Source organism: Cinclus cinclus, chromosome 1, assembly GCF_963662255.1.
Source record: "Cinclus cinclus chromosome 1, bCinCin1.1, whole genome shotgun sequence".
NCBI classification, from domain to species: Eukaryota; Metazoa; Chordata; class Aves; order Passeriformes; family Cinclidae; genus Cinclus; species Cinclus cinclus.
Genome location: NC_085046.1, coordinates 144,325,907 through 144,349,079, shown reverse-complemented (window position 1 = coordinate 144,349,079; position 23,173 = coordinate 144,325,907).

The window sequence follows — 23,173 nt, the reverse complement described above, 5'->3', positions numbered from 1 at the left end:
CCCTTCCCAGCTTGGGTGCCAGGTCCAAGCTGCTGCTGCAACAGCTGGGCTGTGGCAGTTCCATCGAGAAAGTTTTATTTTTCTGCCTTCCCGTTCATCAGTCTCGAGGTTGCAGTTGCACAGCCCTGTGTGTTTCACTGCAAAAGGACATGCTTCCTGCAGTGAGCTGGGTGGTTACAATTATGGCCGCTATTAAAACATAAAAGAGAGATAAAGACGTGTTTCAAAGTGACAAAGGGACAGAGAGGCAGATGCGCACAAACGGCTGAGTAGTTAATACGTATTCCTGCATAAGTCTTATCTCAAGTCAGAATTTCATGTTTACATTTTGAACTCTCATAAACGTCTCCTGAGCAGAAAGCAAAGTACAATAAAGCAGTGCTTAATTTCAGGATGGTGCTGACCAAGCTTTACCCTAGTCCCCAGCAAATCCCCTTGAGTGTGCTGAGAGCTGCCTTAGCACAGTAATGTATTACAGATCACAACAAGAATTTAATCAATAACTGATATTCAGGGGGTTTTCAGCAGACATCACAAATCAATACTGATCTTTGCTCAAGCATTTTCTCTGAATAAACACACGCAAGAAAGTGAGTGCAAGTGTGCTAGTAAATAGTGCCTACGGAACAGTAGCAGGAGCAGTAGTTTATCCCCTGCTTGGTATCCAGATGGCAGCTCTCATTTTGGAGGTGTGCAAGGTGAAATCAGCAGACACTGGTCCGGAAAGGAGGAAGCTCAAGTCTGCAATTAGCATTGTGTCCTTCACAGGTTCTTCAGTGATCTCAGTTAGATCCTATTCCTTTGGCACAGGCTCTTTGAGTTGTGGCTACAAATACACATCTTGTGAAAGAGGTTTCATCCCTCAGGGACATGATGGTTACATTTAGGGTCCATCAGACCTGTTGATTTCCATCACTGATGGAAGCTTGTTTTCCTTGTGTGGTGTAGTTTCTCTGGCTGATGACTCTTCCTATGGTGCTTTCCAAGCTGTGATCACTGTAAACAGGTAACATTCAATCTGTCTCAATTGCCATCTTCATACAGTGTAAAGGACCAGGCTGGGGTCAGAGAGGCACAGGGAGCTGCTGGAAGAAGCTTGGGGCTGTAACCATAAGCAGAAACCCCAGCTCCTATCACTGCTTGTGAAGAGGGACTGTGGATTTGCCGTGGTGAGTGGGGCAACAAGAAAGCAGTGGAGAGATGCAGGAGAGCCATCTCTGAAGAGTGTGAGTTTCTGAGCTCTACCTCAGTCTGAAAATAACTGACACCAAGTAAAAAAAGCCATAGTTTTACAAAAACTACAACAAAAAGGAACCTTAAATATAAGTGCCATTTTCTCCCCCCAAAAATATATGTATTTCCATAATGCTGAAGGGATTTCTTCATTTCTTTATCTTGCATTAAAAAAACAGGCAAGGTGTTTATAAGGCACTTGTTGCATAAACTCCAGTGATTCACCATCTTGGTGAACATCACATTCCCAAGTACCAGCCTCCAACACCAGAAAGCCTGGTAAATTAGATATGATAATTTACAGCACTACCTTGCTACACCATTCAAAACATCTCTTGCATAACTGACTCTTTTGACGGCATCCTTACCTTGGAAAAGCAAACAGATGTGTACATATACTGTGTTGAGAAGGCATAACATGTTGCTACTGGCTTTACCAGACAAGTTTGGAGAAATGGAGGATGTGCTCTGTGACATCTATGGAGGAACAAGACACTGCACAGAGGTGTTCCTATTCCTACCACAGGTGATCAAAGTAAGAGCAGTCAGAAAAGACGGGGTGCAGATCTGTGCTTGCCTTTCAATCCCACCACTCTGCCCAAAAGAATCTGTCTCCTGCACTTTCTTTGAACAACTCTGTTTGGAGCTGTAGATATTCTTCTGTTCCATCTTCTCCAGATTATTTTTATTTTTTTTCTCATATAGCAGAACAGAAGAACACATGAGCACCTTTCTCATGTACTACATACTTTCCAGCTATGCAGATGATCCACCTCAATCATGTAAGGCATGGCTCTCACAGGACAGCCCTGTCCCGAACCACAAACCCATATGAAAGAGGGTCAGCTCTCAGGCTGCTGGGAGAAAATCATCTGCATGATCAAGGCTGATTTCCAAACCTTTATCTTACAGCTAATACTTTTGGCCTTGAAAGGTCACTGGGAATGGCTCTGATACGGCCTCAGGGCTGGGAAAAGAACGTCTCACCTGCTCTCCTGTAGGAGTGCAACCACTTCTCATTGTTATCTAGAATGAGCATTGCCCAGCCCCTAACACTGCACAATCTCTGAAAATATTGGGCAAATCTTGCTCAATTCAAACACTCAGCATAACTCCTGATGTGAGTTCGAGCCCCCATCAACACCGAGGTCATTACTGAAGCTATTTAAACACTCACCACTTCCCTCCCCCCTCTGCCCACGTCTCCACACTCCAAACCAATTTCCCCTTTCTGTGCTATATTAAGATAATATGCAGAAAATCCAATACATTATCCTCAGGATTAAGTAGCATCAGCAGAGTGTATTCACACATTGCTGCTGTGCTTATATCAGGGGCACATTTGTTCTCAGCAAGCACTAAATGTTCCCAGCTATTCCCTGTGCAGGGAAGGTGGGCAGCATACCAAAGCCATGCATTTAGAGGCTGTGGAACAGTTTAACTACAGATATATTAAGGAATTTGCCTCAGGAATGTAAATAGATCCAGAAGGTTTTTTGTGCCAAGGCAATTAATTTTAAGAGTTCCCTTGCCTGCACACACGAGTATGCACACGTACCTGCTACACCCTTCTGCCTGTACCATACATAAATATGCAACAAAAGCAACATTTCTGAGGAGCTAATAATAGTAAATGCTCTTGCCACAGAGGTAAAAACTTCATACTTATTTGGGGTAAAGTTGGAGGTCATTCACTGGTCACACAAGGAGTTGTCCATTCATGATACAATATTAAAGGATGGCTTGGGCTTAGTTGCAGTGCATGGACAGAATACATAAACACGTCTTTCAGGAGGTGAATATGGTTAAATAATTTTACTGGAACACAGAACAGCTTGACCTCAGGAAAGGAAAACCAAATTTAATCTTGTCAGGCATTTATTGGAGCTTTGGGTCATCTTAATCCTTCAGCGCAAATTGTTTACTCGCTATGTTTTTGTGCAGTTCTCAGACACCCAAATGAAATGTTTTCACATGCCCTGGTCAGTCAGTTCTAGGTTTAATCACTGTCATACTCTCCTTTTAGGCCTGGACTGCTTCAAAGATGCACTCAAAGCACTGTACCTAAAGATTTTCATGACCCTTTGGCATAAAGGTGTCAAGTCATTAAACAGGACTTCAGCATGGATGTTCAATAACGCTCAATCACCACCTAATGAATCAGTGCACTGATCAGCTTCTGTACCTGCTGCCCTGTCCAAGCAATCAGGGACCTATTCCTCATGTTGGCTCAGTTTTCAAACTGTATTTGCCACTAGCTCAGTCCCTGAGAGTCCTGTTCCATTTTTTGGGCTGGTAAGAACCATCATCCTAGAAAGATCAGGACCTTCTCAAAATCAAATTGTGAGCACTTCTTTTTAAAAGTGAGCTTATCACTCTCTACAACTCTCTACAAGGAACTTGTAGTGAGATGGGGGTCAGTTTCTTCTCACAGGTAACAAGTGACATTTCCTGACATAAATTATTCTATCATTTTATGACCTTAAACACAAATTTTCTTCAGTCTAAGTGTTTGGGACATGAGTCTTTCAAACATATTTAGTTCAAGAAATTACAATTTCAGAATATTTTCTCTGAGGCTTCTCTGTTGAAATAAAAGGTCAAAATATTTACAGTTCATGTCCACCTTTAATTTTAGTATGTCCATTTTGATTCTTACCATGTTTGAATTTTCCTGGGTTTTTTTTGTTTGTTGTTTTTTTTTGTTTGTTTGTTTTGTTTGTTTTTGTTTGCTTGTTTATTTTTTGGGGATTTTTGGCCTGTGAACTTGAAAATTCAGTATACTTTTCAATATTTCAATATACTTTAAATGAAATAAAATAAGTATTCCACCAAAATGTACTTAAGCAACTAATTCTATTGACCAAAAATTCCTCTAACAATTGTTTAGTGATTGTTCCCAAAACATTACACATCACAAATTACCAAACTGCCATTCTTTCTTGTACAAATTTGTTCACCTCATTGAAAGTGTTAAGAAAATTCTTCAGTACGGAATTTAGTCTAATATAGACTATAGGTGTTAGTCTGATCTTATCCATGTAAAATCTTACTCTTTTTTTCCTCTTTTTTAACTTTCACTGAGTTTATAGATACTGCTGGGTGATTTTTTGAATAAAGGCAGCATCTAATAAAACCCTCATCTGAAGCATCCATGCAAATACCATGGAGTGGGAGGAGAAGGGAATTCTGTGCTTCCTGCAAAAGGGAGGGACATAAAAATACTTCTGAAGGGCTCTGAGCAGCCTAATTCTACTCAATATGACCATGGTAGGAGGTTTCCCTAACAGATCCTTCCAGGAGGAACTGCACCAAACTCCTGGCAGCCCTTCACACACAGGTTCTGCGTGCCACTGTCCCTGCAGAGCTCAGGGGGACACCTGAGGTGGCACTTGGAGGAACGTCTTGCTGTGAGCTGATGCTGCAACTCCAGCACCTCCATGGCACCCAGGTGGAGACTCATCCCCTGGTCAGGACACAGAGCTCACATGCTGTTTCCTGGCTGCAGGGCACTACTGCACCTACAAGGGCAACTGAAACAAGCTGGGGCTTTTTGAGAGTGAAGTTTTATGGAGGACACAAAAAATCCACACACCTCCCTGATGCACAACAAAAAAAAGAGTCCAACTGCTGGCAGCCTCATTCAAAACCCTCAGATTGTTTCTCCTTGGCAGTAGCAATACAGGCACAAACAAATATTAGTGTAATCACTGGGGCTTTTCTTTGTTTTTAGTATTATAATAAAGAGACGCTTCATTGCTTTACAAGATACTTGGAATTTATGACTAATTGAATCCTGATTTTTAATTAGTTCTGAGGTCATGCCTAGCAGTCCCAGCCACAGCCTCTTGATCTGGCTTTCCCAGTAGTGACAAAAATGCTGGAGGATGGCACCCTTTGGCTGGCACGATGCAGTTCTTCCCTGTGGACGTGCAGAGTGGGATGTGGTGGCTCCACTCAGTTCTCACTGCTTGAGATGTTTGGGCTTTTTAAGCAAGAGCAGGGAAAGGCTTCCCACAAACCTCTAACAAGCTCTTCTAAGCTAGGTATGAGGTCTCACTATGATATCTGCTCTCATAAAAGGGACTCAAATTATCTCTTCCTGTTTTTCTTAGAAGCAGTTTCAAGGATGGGAATGTCTAAATTTGTGAGAGGTAGTGCAAACTGATCTTGTACTCTCCCTCTGTAACCAGTGGAGAAAATAAACATAGGAGGACAATCCACCCCCTCTTAGACCCTTCCTTTGAAGATGGGAGGGATGATCTTTCACAGGTGCTTCTGCATTGCCTACAAATGATTGCTGTGCCTTTTAGTGGAGAAGAATTCCACTTTAAAATCATACTGGGGACAAAAAAAGAGAGGATGTCCAGCTACTCTGTCTTTTCCCAACTCTGCATTAAAACTCAGCTGTCTCAGCAGTAAATGGAGAAAGCATCTGACTCTCTGTCAATTGTCAACATCACAACTTGTCCACTCGAAGCCTTTATGTGAAATTTTGCTGTCTGTTTATAGCTGGTTTTCATTGAATAGACTCACCAGGACCAGAAGGCTGTCACATCACTCCACTCTTGACACTGTTTTAAAGGGAGGGTTTATAGTAACATCAGCCTGTCTAACCCAAAAGCCTGTCTTGAGCATTGTGCAGCCACAATTTAGGGTGGATATTGGTATCTTTTAAAAATTAAAGGTCCTTTCCGTGTATTGGTGATAATAAGCACGAGGGGAAGAAAAGTCCAAGACCAAGAGAAGCATCAAAATAATTTTGTTGCATCTGAAGTCACGAAGAAGTTTTGTCACTTTGAGCTTTTAATGGATATAACATTTAAATGCTGTCCCATTTAAACTTCTGCTCAGAAGCAGCTCAGTGTCATTTGAAATCCAAACTTCATCTAGACTTACATTGTGGGCAGCTCCTTGCTTTTCCCAGTGGTGGGGTTTGGCTGCATGGGAGACACCCAGAAATCAGTTTCATTGAGACATGCCTGACTGGTGTCCTTGGTGTCTCCACGGCTCATCCTCTTTCTTCACTGTTTTTCTGAAAAAAAAACAAACAAACAAAAAAAACAAACAAAAAAAATGTAAAAAAAAGGCAGCATCAATCGTCACCTTGAAGTTTCTTTCTCCTTTGGCTTGCTTTGACTGGATGCCAGCCTGAAATTAATAATTTCCAAGCTGCCTTTGCTCTTTAATCAGAAGCCCAGTGATTACTGTGATCTAGTCTTTGTCCGTTTTCTTTGGAGAGGATTTTAATTAGTAGTCTACAGTATATTCCCTTGTATAAGTGTTCCAATTATGTTTAATCACTACCACTGTACATACAATAATTAATTAATGTTAAACCAGAGAGACCTGGCATTGTGATTCATTGCTTTGGTAATCTTTGGTCCATTATTTTTCTGCTTTATCTTCTATAGTCTGTGGAGCAAATCCCTTGGGAATCTGGTTCAGTGTGTCAGGGCTGTCAGATTCTGTTCCAGTGTTACCAACATGTAGTTTAATATCCAAGATCTCCATTTACCAGTGCCCCAAGTCTTGTGAAGGTCTGCAGTGGGGGTTGGGCTGTGATGGGGTTGGGCTGCTGAGCAGATGGAGGAGAGGTGAGTTTTGCCAGACAATATCATCAGTTCACCGAGGAGAATATCAGGGACATCACAGGCTGTGCAAGCACCCATCCTGCTGAGAAGAAAAGCTTTGCCTTGCCAGGGCACAGCAAACCACAACAAACACTCTCAAGTACGGGCCAGTGACACCACCCCATCTCAGCTCTGATAAAGGCCAATCCTTTCACTGCAAGTGCTGCTCCTGGACTTAAAATGAACTTGACACTTGACAGGGTGCAAAGCAATGGACTTTGATTATTCATGCCTGTTTGAGAAGCCTCCGCATCCAAACACAGTTTTTGCACAAAAGGGGAATTCCTTTCTGACAGCAAACTAATCAGTGCACAGAAACTCATGGTGTAAAAGAAGAAGTTTCTCAACAGCATGTCCAAACCTTTTTGTTATCCTCCTTTGAGAAATGATGTATGAGAGGACAATTTTGAAATTTGAAAGTGGAAAAAGTTTTCAAAGCCCTCAACGTTCACTTTCTTCCTGAAATCTGATATGGTGCAACACTACCTCACTGTGAACATTCAGCATGTAGCAGGAATGTAGAAAAAAATAATGCACTTTAGACACTTCCCAATGAAAAACATCATCTGCAATAGCGTTTTTTTCCTTTCATTAAACAGAAAAATTAATCAAAGTTTTGCCAGCAAAAATAATTTCAGACTTGGAGGACTGAGATAAAAATAAGCATCTCAGATTCCCTATGGCCTGGCTAAAACAATATTCTGTCCTTAATCTTCATTATAGATAGCATGAGGAGCAAAATCCAAAAGAAATAAAATTACATATTGATGGAACAAATAGAGTTGAGTGAACACTTCCAAGCCTTTTCTTCTGCGCAGGTTTCAGTCTTCTGGCCAGTGCTGGGCTGATGTGGTCCTTGCCCCAGGTATGCTCTCATGACTGAGCTAAGTTCAAATATTTATATCTTAAAAAAATGTAAAAGCAAAGAGCTCATCATGTCCTATCGCTTCTGGAACAGCGAAAAATTGCCTGGAGTTGGCTACTGCTTGGGGCTATTCTTGTTTGTTTTAATGAAGACACAAAGATATGATCCTCCAAAAAGAAGAAAAAACCAGTCCAATCCCTTGTTGAGGCACTCCCTCACCCAGCAGCATCTGTGCAGGAGGAAGCTCACATCTGAGAACCCCTGAGCATCACCTCAACCTGGGGGTCATCCTGGATCCAGAGCCCACAGCAAAACTCTACTGCAAATTCTCAGCATCAATGTACAGACAATTCAATATGTGAGCTGAGAGTTATACCCAGCCTCCAAACCCCTGACTTCTGGCAAGTGAAGGGTTGAAGCACAGGACCAAACATCTAAGCTGGAACCAGACCAATCAAGGCTTGCATCCAAGCACATCAGGAAGCACAACCACACTCCCCACACTTCCAGCTTAGGGCAGATCTGAAATGTAAAGATTTACTTGTTTCACTGCATTGATCCAGGGTGGGAAAGAATCATCATGTGAGCGAAAGTATCAATATCATAAAACTCTCCACAGAGAGGCAAGATATACACAGAAAATGAGCTTATTTGTACATATTTTTACAACTGATGCAATCTGAGAGGAAATTTGATCAAATGTTTTTGTCAACTTGAGCTGAGTCATCACTGGCTAAATGAACTGAGTCCGTGTATATTGCCTAGTCCTCCTGCCTTTCTCTTGGAATTACCAAGGATCTCAAAAGCACAAGTCTTAAAATTGCAGCTGTATATCTTCATAGTCACATGTAGCTTTTTAGGTTGAAAGTGGTTATTATTTGGTGCAATTGTGCTGTAAGAAAATATTATTATCATAATCCCCTAGCTCAGTGTTTGAAATTATATCCATCAGACAATAAATCTGCCATTGATACTTATATTTTCCACCATGGTCTGAAACCTCTTTGCCTTGCCTGAAACATGAGGTCAACATTTGTGTTCTTCGTATTACTGTCAGTTCTGCAAAGGTAATGTATTTTTTACTCATTTATGACCCCTTTAAGCACTGAAAGTTGTAGGAAGGTGGGTAATTGTCTGAGACTGTACAGACTCAACCTGACAGCAGCAGCCAGCCCTGTCCACCCATTTCTGGTTTAGAGATTGATGGGATCCACCACCTTCATTGCATCCATCATGTAAGCCCATGTAGCTGGACAAGCCTGCACAGCTCTGTTAATTGTGTCACATTGCTCTTCATGCATTTTGTCACTCAGATGGGTTTTGTTAGTTCAGACCTTGATGCCCTGCTTTCAGCAGCACTGCTGTAATCATCTGTGAAAGAGCTGAAGTGGACTGCCAGGTCCAATCTTCAGATATCCTCAAGCTGATCATAAATGCACTCTTGTAGGACAGATACAACATAATCCTGACAAGCAGCTCTGGGTCCCAAGTTTATCTGTATTTTCTATTCTGTTTGGTTTAATAATGCCATGGAAATTTCTCTGTGGAATCCCTGAATTGAAAATTAAGCATTTTGCTATTTAAGAAGAAAAAAAAAAAACACTGAAAAATTTTAATCAAAAGCATGTGAAGAAGGAAGAGGGGGAAATGAAGGTTTTATGGAACCTTTCAACTGGAAAAAATGCAGTTAGCTTTACTAATAATAATAACTGGACACACATGTGATCTCTTTTCAGGAACTACTGCTGAGAAAAGAATGGAATAAGACAGCAGGAGCACAATCAGAGCTCCCCTCCCTCAGTGGTAAGATTTCTGTGGGGTGGCAGGTTTGAAATGCCCCAACAGGGCTTGCTGTCACTCAGAGCATCAGCTGGCTCTTCCTAAGCACACAGTCAAAGCATTGCACTCTTAGTGACAATTTGGGAAGAGCTTGGTGGAGAAGGAGAGGCTGAATTGTTCTGTTTGGTCACAACTTATTCAGCAGCCTCCTGCCAGCCCTGCTTGAGCTGCTCATTCAGGGAGGGGATTTTGCCCCTCTGCTCTGCTCTGCTGTTTCTGGCACTGGGAAGAACACTGAATTGTTGGAGTGAATCCAGAGGAGGAAATCAGGATTATTATAGGGATAGATCACCTCTCCTATACAGAAAGGCTGGGCGAATTTGGACTATTCAGCCTGGAAAAAGAGAAGGCTTTGGGGTGACCTGATTGTGGCCTTGCAGTACCTGAAGGGAGCCTACAAGAAAGGTGGAAAGATGAAAAGGTTTTACAATGGCCTGGGGTGACAGAAAAAGGGGAAATTATTTTGAACTGGAAAGGAATGCATTTAGATTAGATATTAGGAAGAAATTTCTTACTGTGAGGTGGTGAGGCACCAGAACCGGTTACCCAGAGAAGCTTTGGATGCCCCATCCCTGGAAGTGTTCAAGGCCAGACTGATTGAGACTCTGAGCAACCTGGTCTTGTGGAAGGCATCCCTGCCCATGGCAGGGGGTTGGAACTGGATGATTTTTAGTTCCCATCCAACCCAAACCATGCTATGATTCTGTGTTGGAGTAAGCAAGGAAGAATAATAGCTCATACTCTTGGCCCAGGATGTGAGGTTTGATAGAGGATGGGAAAGATATGAGGACCACCAACATATAAGTGCTTTTATGTCATGAAGTGTCTGCTAACTGAACGCCAGGTGTACAGTCCTACATTTACAATGTGTATTTTACAGGGACAAAGGTATTTTCTGACAGAACACCACTACCTTCTGGACTGGGAGTTACTGTGGTTCCTGAGGAGCCTTTGGCAGGATCTTTTTCTCCTCTTGTGGAGAAACTGTGGTAAAACATATACATTAGTAAGGGAGGCCTAGAGGCATGTTGCCTGCAAATGGAAGCATACTTTTTACAGATTTAGCAGGATCTGCTTTTCTGCTGTGTACATGAATTTATATACACTTTGGAAATGTGATCACAATATATGTTCAAGATAAGAAACAAAGTCAGTGATATCCAAATTATTAGCTCTGACTGGTTAATAAGTGCCTACAATGGCAAACATCAAAGTCCAATGGAAAGGACTGTTATGTTTGAATATAAAAAGTTATCGTTAAGTACAGGTTGAGAACAATGAAGTTCCAAAAACAACCATTACACTTTCTGCTTCAGCTTCCCAAGCAAAATTAGGCAGCTCATGTGCTGGGAGATCAGACTCAGGAAATACCCAAGTATTTCCATCAAACTTCTTGGGAAGCAGTGATGGGTCAAGCTGGAATTACTTCTGGTTTTTCACACTGACATTTTGGCTCTAAAGCCTTATTTTCAATAATTGGGAATGCTGCTAAATTTCAGAGCACTGGGGCTGCAATTTTCCATGTTGTTTCCATGTTTTAAATTCATCTGAACCTCGAAGTTTAAATCTTAAGGTTTTTGGTTTGCTTTTGTTGTGAGCCAAGGTTTGCTGTGAGTTTCCTGTAGAAGTAGTCAGCCAAAATTATACTCAAAAATCTCAAGGAAGGAAGGAAGCAGCAGTAGAACAGGGAAGGATAAAACTGCCACCCACAGAAAGGGAAGATATCACAAAAAACCCAAAAATAAGAAAGGTGACTACAGTGTAGCAAAGGACTTGATGCAAGAAGAGGCTGAGAAAAAACATGGACTGCAAGTGAGGCAGAGCAACAGTAGGTTCTCCATCCTCCCGCTCTACCAAAGCAACAGGGAAGATGAAGTTCATGAAGAATTGAAATGACCTGTCCTATTTCTTAAAAAAAAAAATCAATATCCAGTTGCAACATTCCCTTAAGCAAAGATTGCATTAACATTAGGAAATAAACTAACTAGCCTACTTAAATTGTGAGGAAAAGAACATGGAAATAACAAAACCTCTGTTGTCTGCTCCAGCACGAACGTGTAAGATGATCTTGAGAAAACCATCTGCAAAAAAACCCCCGTAACCAAAAAATGTTAGTTTCTCACAGGAAGACTCTCAGGCCGTATTGATGCCATTTTTCAGTTACTACCATGTTAAATCCATAGGATAGCTTAAACAACCCTTTTTGCTCTATACATTATTTTTCCAAGGGTGCTTTGAACGTTGTCTGACCCTATGGCCTTCACATCAGATCAGCTCTGTGATACTGATTTCTGTCAGAGGATTGCTTTGGTAAAGGCTGTGGTATCCTGGTATCTCTGGAGATCTAAAAAGCTGGTGGATTCAGAGGTGGATTCACAGAAACAATCGAAAGATACCTTTATTACAGCCCTGATCACCCAGCCCTGACTCAAGAAACCTTGCCAGCACGTACCAACTGCTGTTTATTCTGCAGGAATGAACGTGCTGCAGCACAGAGAACTGCAGCAATTCTGGAGCCTCTTCTGTTGGACCTGTGGAGCTTCTGAAAGTGACCATGGGCTCGAGGCACTGCACCAGCTCCCTTTTCCCTGGCCAGTAAGGGTCTAGCAAGCAGCCCTGCTACCCAGGCCAGGACACCCAGAGGCAAATAGACTTAACTGGATTTTTTACAGGTGTCCTTTAGCCTTTCCACCTGCCCAGCAAACCCTGCTCCCCCCAGAAACCACTCCAACTTGGCCAGGTTGCAGGTGCTTCATGCTGGGAAATCAAACCCTCCCTGGTGTGTTGTGCTGGGTTACACATGGGGACATCCTAACACAGATGGCTGCATCAAAACATGGCATTAAAACACCAATGGTGCAAAGGAACTTTTCAGATGCCCTCTGCACAAGATTTTGCCTTTCCTTCCTCAAAAGCCTTCTTGAGTTAAACCCTCCCTGGGATGGCTGCCCATCCCTTCCTGCTCCTGCTAGAGCAGGGCCCAACCCTTCCCTGGAAAGGCATCGCTGGTGATGAGATTTCCAGCTGAAAGTGGGATTTGCTCCCTTTGTTTAGGAACAGAAATGAAACATGCTTCGCTGCACCTCATGAATTTTTCCAACATAAGTATTTTCAGTTACATGTTTCTGTAGCTGGACATGTGTGCCTGTCACCATGGCAAAGGACACAGGAATTTCCACTGAAGTGAAAGTGTGGTGCTCCCTTTTATCCTGTTCTCATTGTTAAACTAATGAGCTGCCTTTAACATCACTGCAACATTTATTGGTGCCTCCAAAAAAAGTTATTTTCACCCGTCCCAGTTTGCACTTTAAGTAGCGACATTCCTTTTCCAGGCTCTGATAATTAAGGGAAATAATCTTAATTTCAGTTAGTAAAACTGTTTTGTGTGCATGTGGGTGTGTGAAAATAGTACAGTATCTTATTTCAAACCACATGGGGTTTCAGCAATTACTACTTTGACAGAAAATCTCAAAAGTCAATATAGCCTTATAATGCCTAACTCCTGGGAACCAGGGTAAGGGGAAATTAAACATCCATCTTCGAGTTTGATGGTGTAAAAATATGTGCGTAGATAACTGCCATTATGTGCATAATTCTCTCCTGCTGAAATGCAGGTTGCAAAAAGCTCGCCCAGACAAGGTTAAACCAGATCCCAGCGCCCCTCCTTGCCCGTATCAGCCTGCAGGGGAACACTACACATGGGGAGGAGAGGGGGTTGTGCCCGGGCAGACATTTCCAGGTGCAAAGCAGCACGTCCCAGGTGAGGAGAGCCTCACCCACTTGGGAATATGATTCTCCTTTTGGCTCTTCCCTAATCATCTCACCCTTTTTCAGCTCCTGGTTCTTTTTTTTATTATTATTATTTTTCTTTTCTCCCGATCAAGGATATGCAAACGCTGTTCTGAGTCACAGCTGCTGCAGTAGGAGTTCCATCTCCTCAGCAGGAGCAGCACTGAGTGAGTGTGTGCATTTCTGCTGTACGTGATTGTCTGCACGCCCCTTGGCAGGCACCAAGAATGTCTCCCAAACCACGGCTCACGTCTAATCACTTCCACTCCAGACTCTTGAGGCTGAGTTAGGGACAATATAATAACCAGTTTCTTGCAGGCAACTGGGCAGTGATCCAGCCAAAAAAGTTTAGTGAAGCTGCTGGCTGACATCTATCTCATCTGCAGTTCAGATCCACAGGTCCACAATTAATCTTCTATAGTCTCTTAGAAGAGGTGAGACTCTGAGAGACCTGATCTTTTTGGGATTTCCTGCACTTAGCTCCGTAGGAGATCCTGCCTCAAAATTTAGAGGGAGCCAGAGTTTGCTAGGTGTTAGGAAAGGCAATCTGCACACATGTAGAGATCAAGGGCTTGTGTTTGTAAACCAGAACATCATCATTTGAAATTCATTACTTACTGGCAACAGAGAGCTTTGCATTTGGGTTGGTAGAGATTTAAAATTCTTCTAGTCCTGAAATGCCCGAAGATGTTCACACAGTGCAGTTTAATGGGATCTGGTGGCAATTAAGGCCAGTTTAAGTGCACATAGTAAATAGCCTGGGGAAATGACAGCAAAGAAGACCTTTACACGAGAGCCACTAAAGTGAAACAGCAGCATGTAGACAACAGAAACATTGAGAGAAAGACTGGTCCCACAGCCCTGTCCTTACCCAGAACCCACCCACCCTCCGTCCCTCCCTCCCTCCCTCCCTTCCTCCCTCCCTTCCTCCCTTCCTCCCTTCCTTCCTCCCTCTCTTCTTTCCCCATTTTTCGGTTTCAGGTCCATCAGAAAGCAAAAGCAGACCTCTTTCCAAATTTGGCACATTGCCTCCAGGAAGATTTTATTTGAGAAGATAATGCAGGGCTGGAACCAGTGATGCACCTTCCAATTCCCAATCTCATGTTCACAACACTGCACCTGAAGCAGGTGGGGTGGGTCAGGTATGACAGGGTGTGTATCATGACATGATTTGTAACTTTTAGAGCCACTCATCATTGAGTGTTTCTAAGATAAGGGTGTGATTTTACAGTGCATACAATGAATCTTCCTCATACTGTTCACTATGTCAGTGGTTATTCTGTTGCACACTATCATGTGTTCTAGACTGCACTTCTCTACTAGCCTTGAAAAAGAAACTCAGTAATTCTTTGTATCTTTAGAGAAATATCTTTTCACATAAATAACAATTTTAGTCATTTTGTAATCTTTCTATTAAAGTGTGGCTTAGTATTAAAGTATTTTCTCTTTGGTTTTGGCTTATCTATTTTTTTTTGTTTTGTCATTTAAAAATTATTGCTCACTTAGGAAGAGACTTTGTGACTTTTGTCTGAACCAGGAGAAGCTGTTAGACCCTAATTTGGCTCTGTCAGTAGTGAAGGGGTGGAGGAGGAAAGATGCAGAGGAGAGTATTATTCGTTTCACCTTGGCCACATACTGCAACAGTGTGCAATACCTGTTTACAGGCAGAACTGCCGAGTTTGCTGGCACATATGAGTCATATGAGCCACAGCAGGCTCCATTCACAGCTGTTAACTAGTGCTTTACTCTGACAGAGGCAGGAGGTACAGGAACTGGAAAGTGATGTTGGGGTAAACCTGAGGACAAGAAAAAGTATGATAAAACTCAGTGAGAGTTGTCTATAACTCACCAATTAGCCCAACACACAATGCAAAAAGCTTGGGCTGGAGCAACAGCAGGTTGGAAGGGGCACTTGCTCCAATTTCTCTTAAAGGGAGGCAAATATACCCCTGTGTAACTATGGGCTGGTACCCAAACAGGGATGGTGCTGGTGCAGTCTGACAGTGTAAGATGGCAGTGAGTTAGCAGAGTTAATTCACTAATTCACTAGTCAGCCCTATTAAAAGGAGATTAAACATGTCCACAGGTTCAACAAAAGATTCTTGTAACTAGATTTCTTCATCTGTTTTTGGTTCTCTCCATTGGGCAGGGGATGGCTATTTTCGGATGTAATTTTTTTTAAAGAATTAGTGGACAAAACAGTCATGGAGGTTCCATTTCTAAGGTTTTTTTAAAACATTCTCTAACAATAGAAGCTGGAATAAAGAGAGTGAAAGAGAGCTTGGTCTGGGTTACAAAAAGATTTTAATGGAAGAAGAACAAATTATGGTCCATGTCAGCACACAGAGATGTGGATTTGTACAAGCATCTTTCTCAAACACCCCACCATGGACAGCCCTGTTTTGCTGCTCTGGCACAGATGTCTGTTGTTGAACAGATGTTGTCTTGTAAGCTCCCCTAAGCAGCTCCATTTTCCAATCAGAATTGTAACTGGAATTATGTACAGAAGATAATTGCAGCATTTATAAAAGGGGGATCCAAAGAACTGGCCTTGCAGCTCAGTGAATTGAGGTCACCCATCAAGCTGCTGCCCTCCCCTCCTGTTTGTTTCAAAAAGCCAGATGATTCTATTAGAGTCAGCTGCTGAATAGAGACTGTTGGCATTACAGTCCAGGAAAGACAGCTAGGATATTCTTGTCACTAACTTATTTCTTGGCCAGAGAACAAACCAATGCTTGCTGTATCATCAAACAGGTAATGGTCTCTTGTGTAATTAGATCAAATTATTATAACAGTGGTTATAATAATTTGTAGCTATTTGTACCTTAAACCAGCTCCTTCATCATGCTTTTCACTGTCTGCTCTGTGACTGTCTTGTTGAAATCATGAGCATTTTGGACAGGGACTGTCTGTGCCGTAGGCAGGGCTGGCTGAGCTCATGCTTAAGGAGCAAGGTTTGGGTAATTATATTGTATCACTGAAATCAGCTGATTAGTAACAGGAGGCAACAGTGTAGCATCTGGATCAGGACATAATAACTGCAAGGAATCACAATATTATTTTCCCTGTCTTTGCTTTCAAGACCTGTGCAAACATGCAAATCCACCAGGGCTGGGTTGTCTCTGCAGTTGGCTGATGAAACATTGCCAATTAGTTTAGGCCTCAGCTTGTTAGATGCAATGACCCTGCTATTCAGCAGGTGTAAATCAATACAAAATAGCTGTTGAAAATCTGACCCATAGATAGAGAGCTGTATGTGAAGCCAATGAATGATCTTTGGATGTAGCACCGCCTGAATTAAAAAAAAAAAAAAAAAAAAAAAAAAAAAAAGGATTTAATCTTCAGTCTACAATGCTAATATAATTATAATGTCAGAAAAAAGAAAGCATCAGCTATGTTAAATAAACATCTTTGTGGCAGAAAGAACATAACTTTTTTAATGGATAACATATATCTGCAAGCCAAACAAAGAACTCTTAAGAAGCTCTCCAGAGTTCTTTTCTTCAAACAACTTAAAAAGTTTCTCCATAAATCCCTTTTTCTTCCATGTTCTAATTACAATGAGATGATTTTCCAATACCAATCTCAGAGCATGGCAGATAGATGAACTATTTCACTGCAGACAACCTTGTTGTTTGACTAAGTTCCACTGTTTCTCTAAGAGCTTCAGCTTGGTACATGGACTGAGTTGCAAAATGCCTGTATATGCAGAAATGTGATGTTAAGATCTAAGTAGGGCACCACAGACCCTTGGATAATGGGCCATGGAACTAAAGTGTGCAAGCTGAGACTTTGCTTCAGTCTCAGCTATTCAAAGACCCTGCAGTGGCAGAAGTTATGTCTACTGGAAGTTAGACTCTACTAATGCAGAGTGACAGCATTGCTTCTCACTCAAGAAACATTTTGTTGTGGCACCCTGCACAGTGCAAAGCATACATGGATCTATTCATGTGTACTAAATTACGTGCCTATATAATATACACACACCCTGAATAGACATGTATATACTTTGAAGTGAAAGGAACAAATATGAATATCTGGAAAAAATGAGGTCTTCATAAGTTTTCAATTTCTCTCAACTATAATTTCAACATAAATAATTTTCACAATTTTGACCACATAAACAGTCAGACTAATGGGGTTAAACCAGGTAATTTTTCTTGCCCACTTAATACAGGCTCTTAAAGGACAATGCTGGTCAAAGGATGTGGTATTCAAAAAATACTGGAAACCACTGGAATGGTGGATGAGTTGTGAAAGCATTCCAACATTCCCAGTAGAAGCAGGTGGGCTGGCAGGTGAACAAAACCTATTTTCTCATACAAGTCTCTGCAATTCTTTGTGTGAAGTTTTTTGGAGTGTTTGGATTGATGCAATGTAACTCCCAATGTGTGACAGGTGTAAGGGACAAACATTCTTAAACATTCTATGAAATTCTCTAAGATCTGCCAGTCACATGAGGGATATTGTTCTCCTAGATTCAGAGTGAACTGGGAGCTGGAATTTCACCCATGCCTGTTGCTGTCATTATAGGCAGCAACTGGTTAAAGCAGTCATGGTCAAAAATACGAGTTAACAGAAATCACAACAATATCAGTCGTAACAGAGGGCTGTGTTTGTGATGTGCTGAATTTTATAATCACTGGGTATTTCAGTTTTATGTTGATCCCAGCAGTTTTGGAGATGTAAGGTTTCTCCTTGGTCAGCATAGTAGTTGTCTCCCAGCTGGACAGAAGAGCCAGATCAAGAACCAGCTCCTCTTCCAGAGAACCTTCTGTGTCCCTGCCCCAGAGTCAGTGCTGGGGCAGGCTTGGCTGCCCTTGGCAGGGCTGGTTTCCTTCCCCTGCAGTGTCCTGGGAAACAAATTGACTTTAGGGAATGGGGAAGGGAGGTCAGATCTGCTTGAAACACAAAAGAACCATCCCTGCCTGTGCATGTGGTTTAAGCAAGCCATCTTCCAGAGCTGAGAGCCAACTTGCATCCTCTGAATCAGCGAGGCTGCTGAGCTGGCCATCATTGAACCTACCCTGTGCTTCATTGCAATTCCCTGCCCAGGAGGATGCTTTAGGGGTAAAGGTCTTGTGTGCAAACCCCTCAAACTAGTCATGGCCCTGCAAGCTGTCTGTGTAAGATGAAGGGCTCAACAGCAGGGCACAAGCAAGAAATCAAAGAGGAATCAGTCCCCAGCTGGTCATCCATGGTCAAGAGAAAACTGTGGCCTCATAACAACCTAAAATTATGTCAAAGCTTCCTTTTGCTGGCCTGAAGAGACCTGGGAATTATGGCCTGATGGCCAGGAGATTTGTTGCTCTCTCCAAAAAGTCACAATAAAAACAGCCTCCTCACCAGAGCAGCCAAGGAGCTTAAGAAGTTCAGAGGAAACATATATTTGCTTTCTGGATTTTGACTGCCAGATCTCTCAGGAGAAGTTGGATTCTTCACAAAAATGCTTGATGGGAAGAAACTCCGTAGGAAGGGATTGTTCTGCTTTGTTTTGAATTTAAAAGCCTCCAGTTGACTTGGGGCACTGCCACCAGCCACGTAAGGAAAGCTTGAAGCCTTCTTACTCAGGGTGGGGTAAAATCCTACTGCGGATGTACAAAAGGCCTTCTGAGGCACAACTTTCCCTGGGACACAATCTTGCTGCAATATATTTTCTGGTGGAATATAAACTGGGTGGTTTGGTGTTTTAATGAAAAAATTCTACTGAGGTTTCTCTTTTCCATCCCATCCCCCTGTGACTTTTATTTCAGGTTTTCCTTGGAAATAATTTTTTATGGATCTTTCATGCCTGCTATCACCTTTCCCCCTCAGTGACTTTTTTAACAAAAAATGCATAAACAATCCAAGAAGCAAAGAGAAAACTAGTTTGTCTGCTCAGGGATAGGAGCCTTCTTTATTGGGTAGAATATTTTGCTCTCTTAACACTCTGATGCTCCCAGAATCTTACATTTTAGGCAGTACATCCTCACGGGAAGGGCAGAGACTGTTTTATTCCCATTCTTTGTTTCTCTTGGTCCCAGATTCCGTGCCTCCTCCCATGAGCCTGCCCTTCCCAGCAGGGACAATAGAGTCCCCTTGGGCTGGAGGAGCAGGGATGCTCATGGGTCCTTCTGCACACTCTGAAGCTGGGTTGTTGGGCAAAGCATGGACTTGTTCATGTCCAGCTTGGTGCTGAGGGCTCTCAGATGTCACAGCAAGGGCTCAGCAGTGCTGGGGTAGGAGCAATGGGCTGCTCAGAGCTGCAGTCCACAGGTTTGAAGGCAATGCTATGGAAATTATGGTCTCCTAACTATCAAAGTTACCTAGTCGTTATTTGGTGGATATCTCCTTGGATTTAACACCCAATTTCTAACTTCTTTCTTGGGGAGATAAGTGCTGTTTTGGAATATTGCTGATAGACTGTTCTTGCCTCAGTTTCTTTAAGTATATTATGGAGGTTACAATATGTTCTGGCTTTGCAAGTTTACTCTGATTATGGATATGTTTAAGACAGTTTTAAATGAGGTGAAATTAATTTTCTACATGTCTGTAATAAATAACCTGAACCCTTGTTATTTTAGTGATTTACACAAAGATAATTCTGATCAAAACCCTACACCCTGAGCATGACCTGAATGAGTCTGAAGACACATTTTGTAGGAAGTGCAGTAAAACCAAACAGGTACAGTGTTGGGACAGCTAAAACTTTAGCCTACCTACCAATTTCTAAAGAAATCTTCATTAAATACCAAATCTGTGACAATGTGAAAGATTGTAATATGCAATTTTCCTTCTCTACAGAAGGAATACCATTAAACCAAAAATACAAAATAAACAGAAAGTCTACTATTGACTGTAACTTTCACAATTTCCAAAGCCATAGTAGCATGAACTACCCTTAAATTTGACTAGCACTACAAAATGCAAATACAGAGGTAGCCAGAGAAACATAGGAAGAGCCTCCTTTTTTTTGCCTAGTGAGGTGACAATGGAAAACTGCCTGCAAGATGCACCACAGCAATTCAGCTTCAGAACAGGGCTGGGAGCTTGACCTCTTCAGTTCACAACATACAAACTGTGCCCATGTCCTATTTAATTGATGTTCTGCTTACCATTGTGCTAAGCACCAGATTTGGAAAGTCTCCAGCTGGTGTGGATGAAAGAATGGCATCTATTTGCCCCTGTTCATTCCTCCACTGCTGTGCAGAAGAAGGGAGGATTTGCATCTCTGTTGAGATTTTAATCATTACTCTTCAAAATGAGTAGAGAGCATTTATGATTTTGTTTCTGCCTGTTAGGATTGAACTGTGAATGAAGTGAAGTGGTGGTGAACTGCTCTGCTTGTGGCCCTGGAGTCAGAAACTAACTTGTTCCTCATTCAGCAGCACTAATCCATTGTGAACATGCACGTAACATTTTTTTTAAATAAAATGTCAATGGAAAGATTTGGTTCTCCTTTTGTTAGGCACATCCTCCTTTTAAATTATAAGTGTCTTCCTCACAGACCCCATCCCTTCCCCAGTGTGCCCAAGACGGATTAGTATTATATTCTTGACCTACAAAAAAATGCATCTAGTGAGCCAAAATAGTTGTCATTATCAGTATTTTAGTTTTAGATAAGAAAGACAGTGCTTGTAAACAACACACGTAAAAAAATTTATTGACCAGAGGTGATCCACATACAGAACCAGGCTGCTCATGGACATGGAAGGAAACATGAATGGAAGAAGATAAGTTTGTTTAATATATTAGTGTGTAGATGTTATCTCTGTTTACAAATAGACAAACTGAAACTCATAAGGACTGAATTGCTTGCCAAGAACAGACAGAAAAAGGCAACAGCAAGTCTGGGGAAAGACTTTAGATTTGCTGTCTCCAAACCATCAGCTCTACCAGGCAACAATTACTCCCTTTAATTAATAATAATCTTTTAGGGGTTTGAAAACAGCTGGGCAACAAGCACAATACAACAAAAGATGTCTTGTTGGCATCTTTTTGGCCATAAAGGATGTGATTTAATATTTCTTCTTTTTGGCATTGAGAAATCCTGTATATGGCAAAGAGCAGCTGTGCATTCATGCATGATTAAAGGTGAACAATTGATTTACTATTTTTGCTGCAGATCTTGTTGGCAATCATGCAAAATGTGAATTGCCTAATTGTTTTTCTCTCAGTAAATTTAATGGTTTTGGTTTTGGCTTGATAAATATTTTTACTCAAATATTTATCTCTCTGATTACCTCTTCCTTTGCCTTGGCTCTGCTGTGCAAAATCATCACCTCTCTTTTCAACTTTATATTTCACAGGGAAAATTTCAGACCCTTTTTTCATTCATAAGAAAGAAGAGGGGGGAGGAGTGAAATCCCTTGATTCTTCTTGATATACAGAGATCTTCACATCACTGAAAAAACCCAGCAGCTGGGGTATGTCACTAAGCAAACCCTTTCTGCTGGTTAAAACTGTTTCTTGGTATTTGACCTTAGTGCTGTGTGTTTGGACCTTCCCAGGTCAGGTTCCATGAGTTATCAGCTGTTTGTGTCCATCTGAGTTTGGCTGCTTCTCAGGGTGTACCAGGTGTCTTCAACAGGGATGCTCTGCAGACATCCAGCATGCAAATGTAGAAGCACTTCCCTGGCAGGAGTTAGGATTAGGGTTACAGACATCTTAACTGGGGTCCTTAAACCCAACTCTTGGGGTTATTTACCCTGGAGAAAAGGAGGCTCAGGGGAACTTTCTCACTCTCTACAACTCCATGAAAGGAGGTTGTAGCCAGGTGAGAATCTGTTTCTTCTCCCAGGTAACAAGTGATGGGACAAAGGAAATGGCCTCAAGTTGTACCGAGCAAGATTTAGACAAGGTATTAGGAAAAAGTTCTTCACTTTTCAGTGCTGACCAGAGAAGTAGTAGAGTCACCATCCCTGGAGATGTTCAAAAGACGTAGATGTGACACCTATGGACGTGGTTTAGCAATGGACTTGGAAATGCTGGATTAATGGTTGGACTCAATGGTCTTGCAGGTCTTTTCCAGCCTAAATAATTCTGGAAGGCTTAACGTGGCTTCAAGCAGCCTCTGTGCTGTAGGCTTTGCTGAGGCACAGGGTTTGCTTGCAGTCCCATGGACAGTGTGATGGTCAGGTGTTTGTGAGGCCTCCATGTGGATTGAGGTTCCCTGTGCCCATGCTTACCCTGAAGTAGCTGTCTGTGGGAGTAAATAGTTCATATCTTACAAACTCCTGCATTCATGTCTAATTTATTTATGTCTGTCTTACACAAACAGTGAACAAACTGCAGGTGCCCACCAGATCATATAACTTTGTCCCTTTGCCTTCATAGAGGTGTCACTGCTGTGTAAATATTTTCAGCATTTATTCAGTCTAAGTGTTATTTGTGTGCTACATTCATGTCTGTCCTGAAATCACTGTCCATGAGTCCACTTTCTCTCAGCCCTTCCAAAATCCAAATATTAAGCCTCTTTCTGCCAGGAGAGAAAACATGTTCCTGCGTTGCCCACCAGTGCCAACTAACAGATTTCCAAACATGTGAGGTTTCTCCAGTGGCGCACTCCTAAGTGCACAGAAAAGTGATACACATTCTCATATAATGCCAATGGATAAAACCCAAAGGATTCCTTCTTTTTCATCATCCTCCTGTCCATGTGCTCAAAGGACTTGCCCAGTTGAGTTCATTGACCTTGCCAATGCCTTTCCAGCATTCCCACTCTTATTTAGCTCATGCTTATATTCTTTTTCTCTCTGTCCCACCCTTTACCTACTAACACCTGAGTCATACAATCACTGAATCATAGAATCACTACGGTTGGGAAAAACCTGAA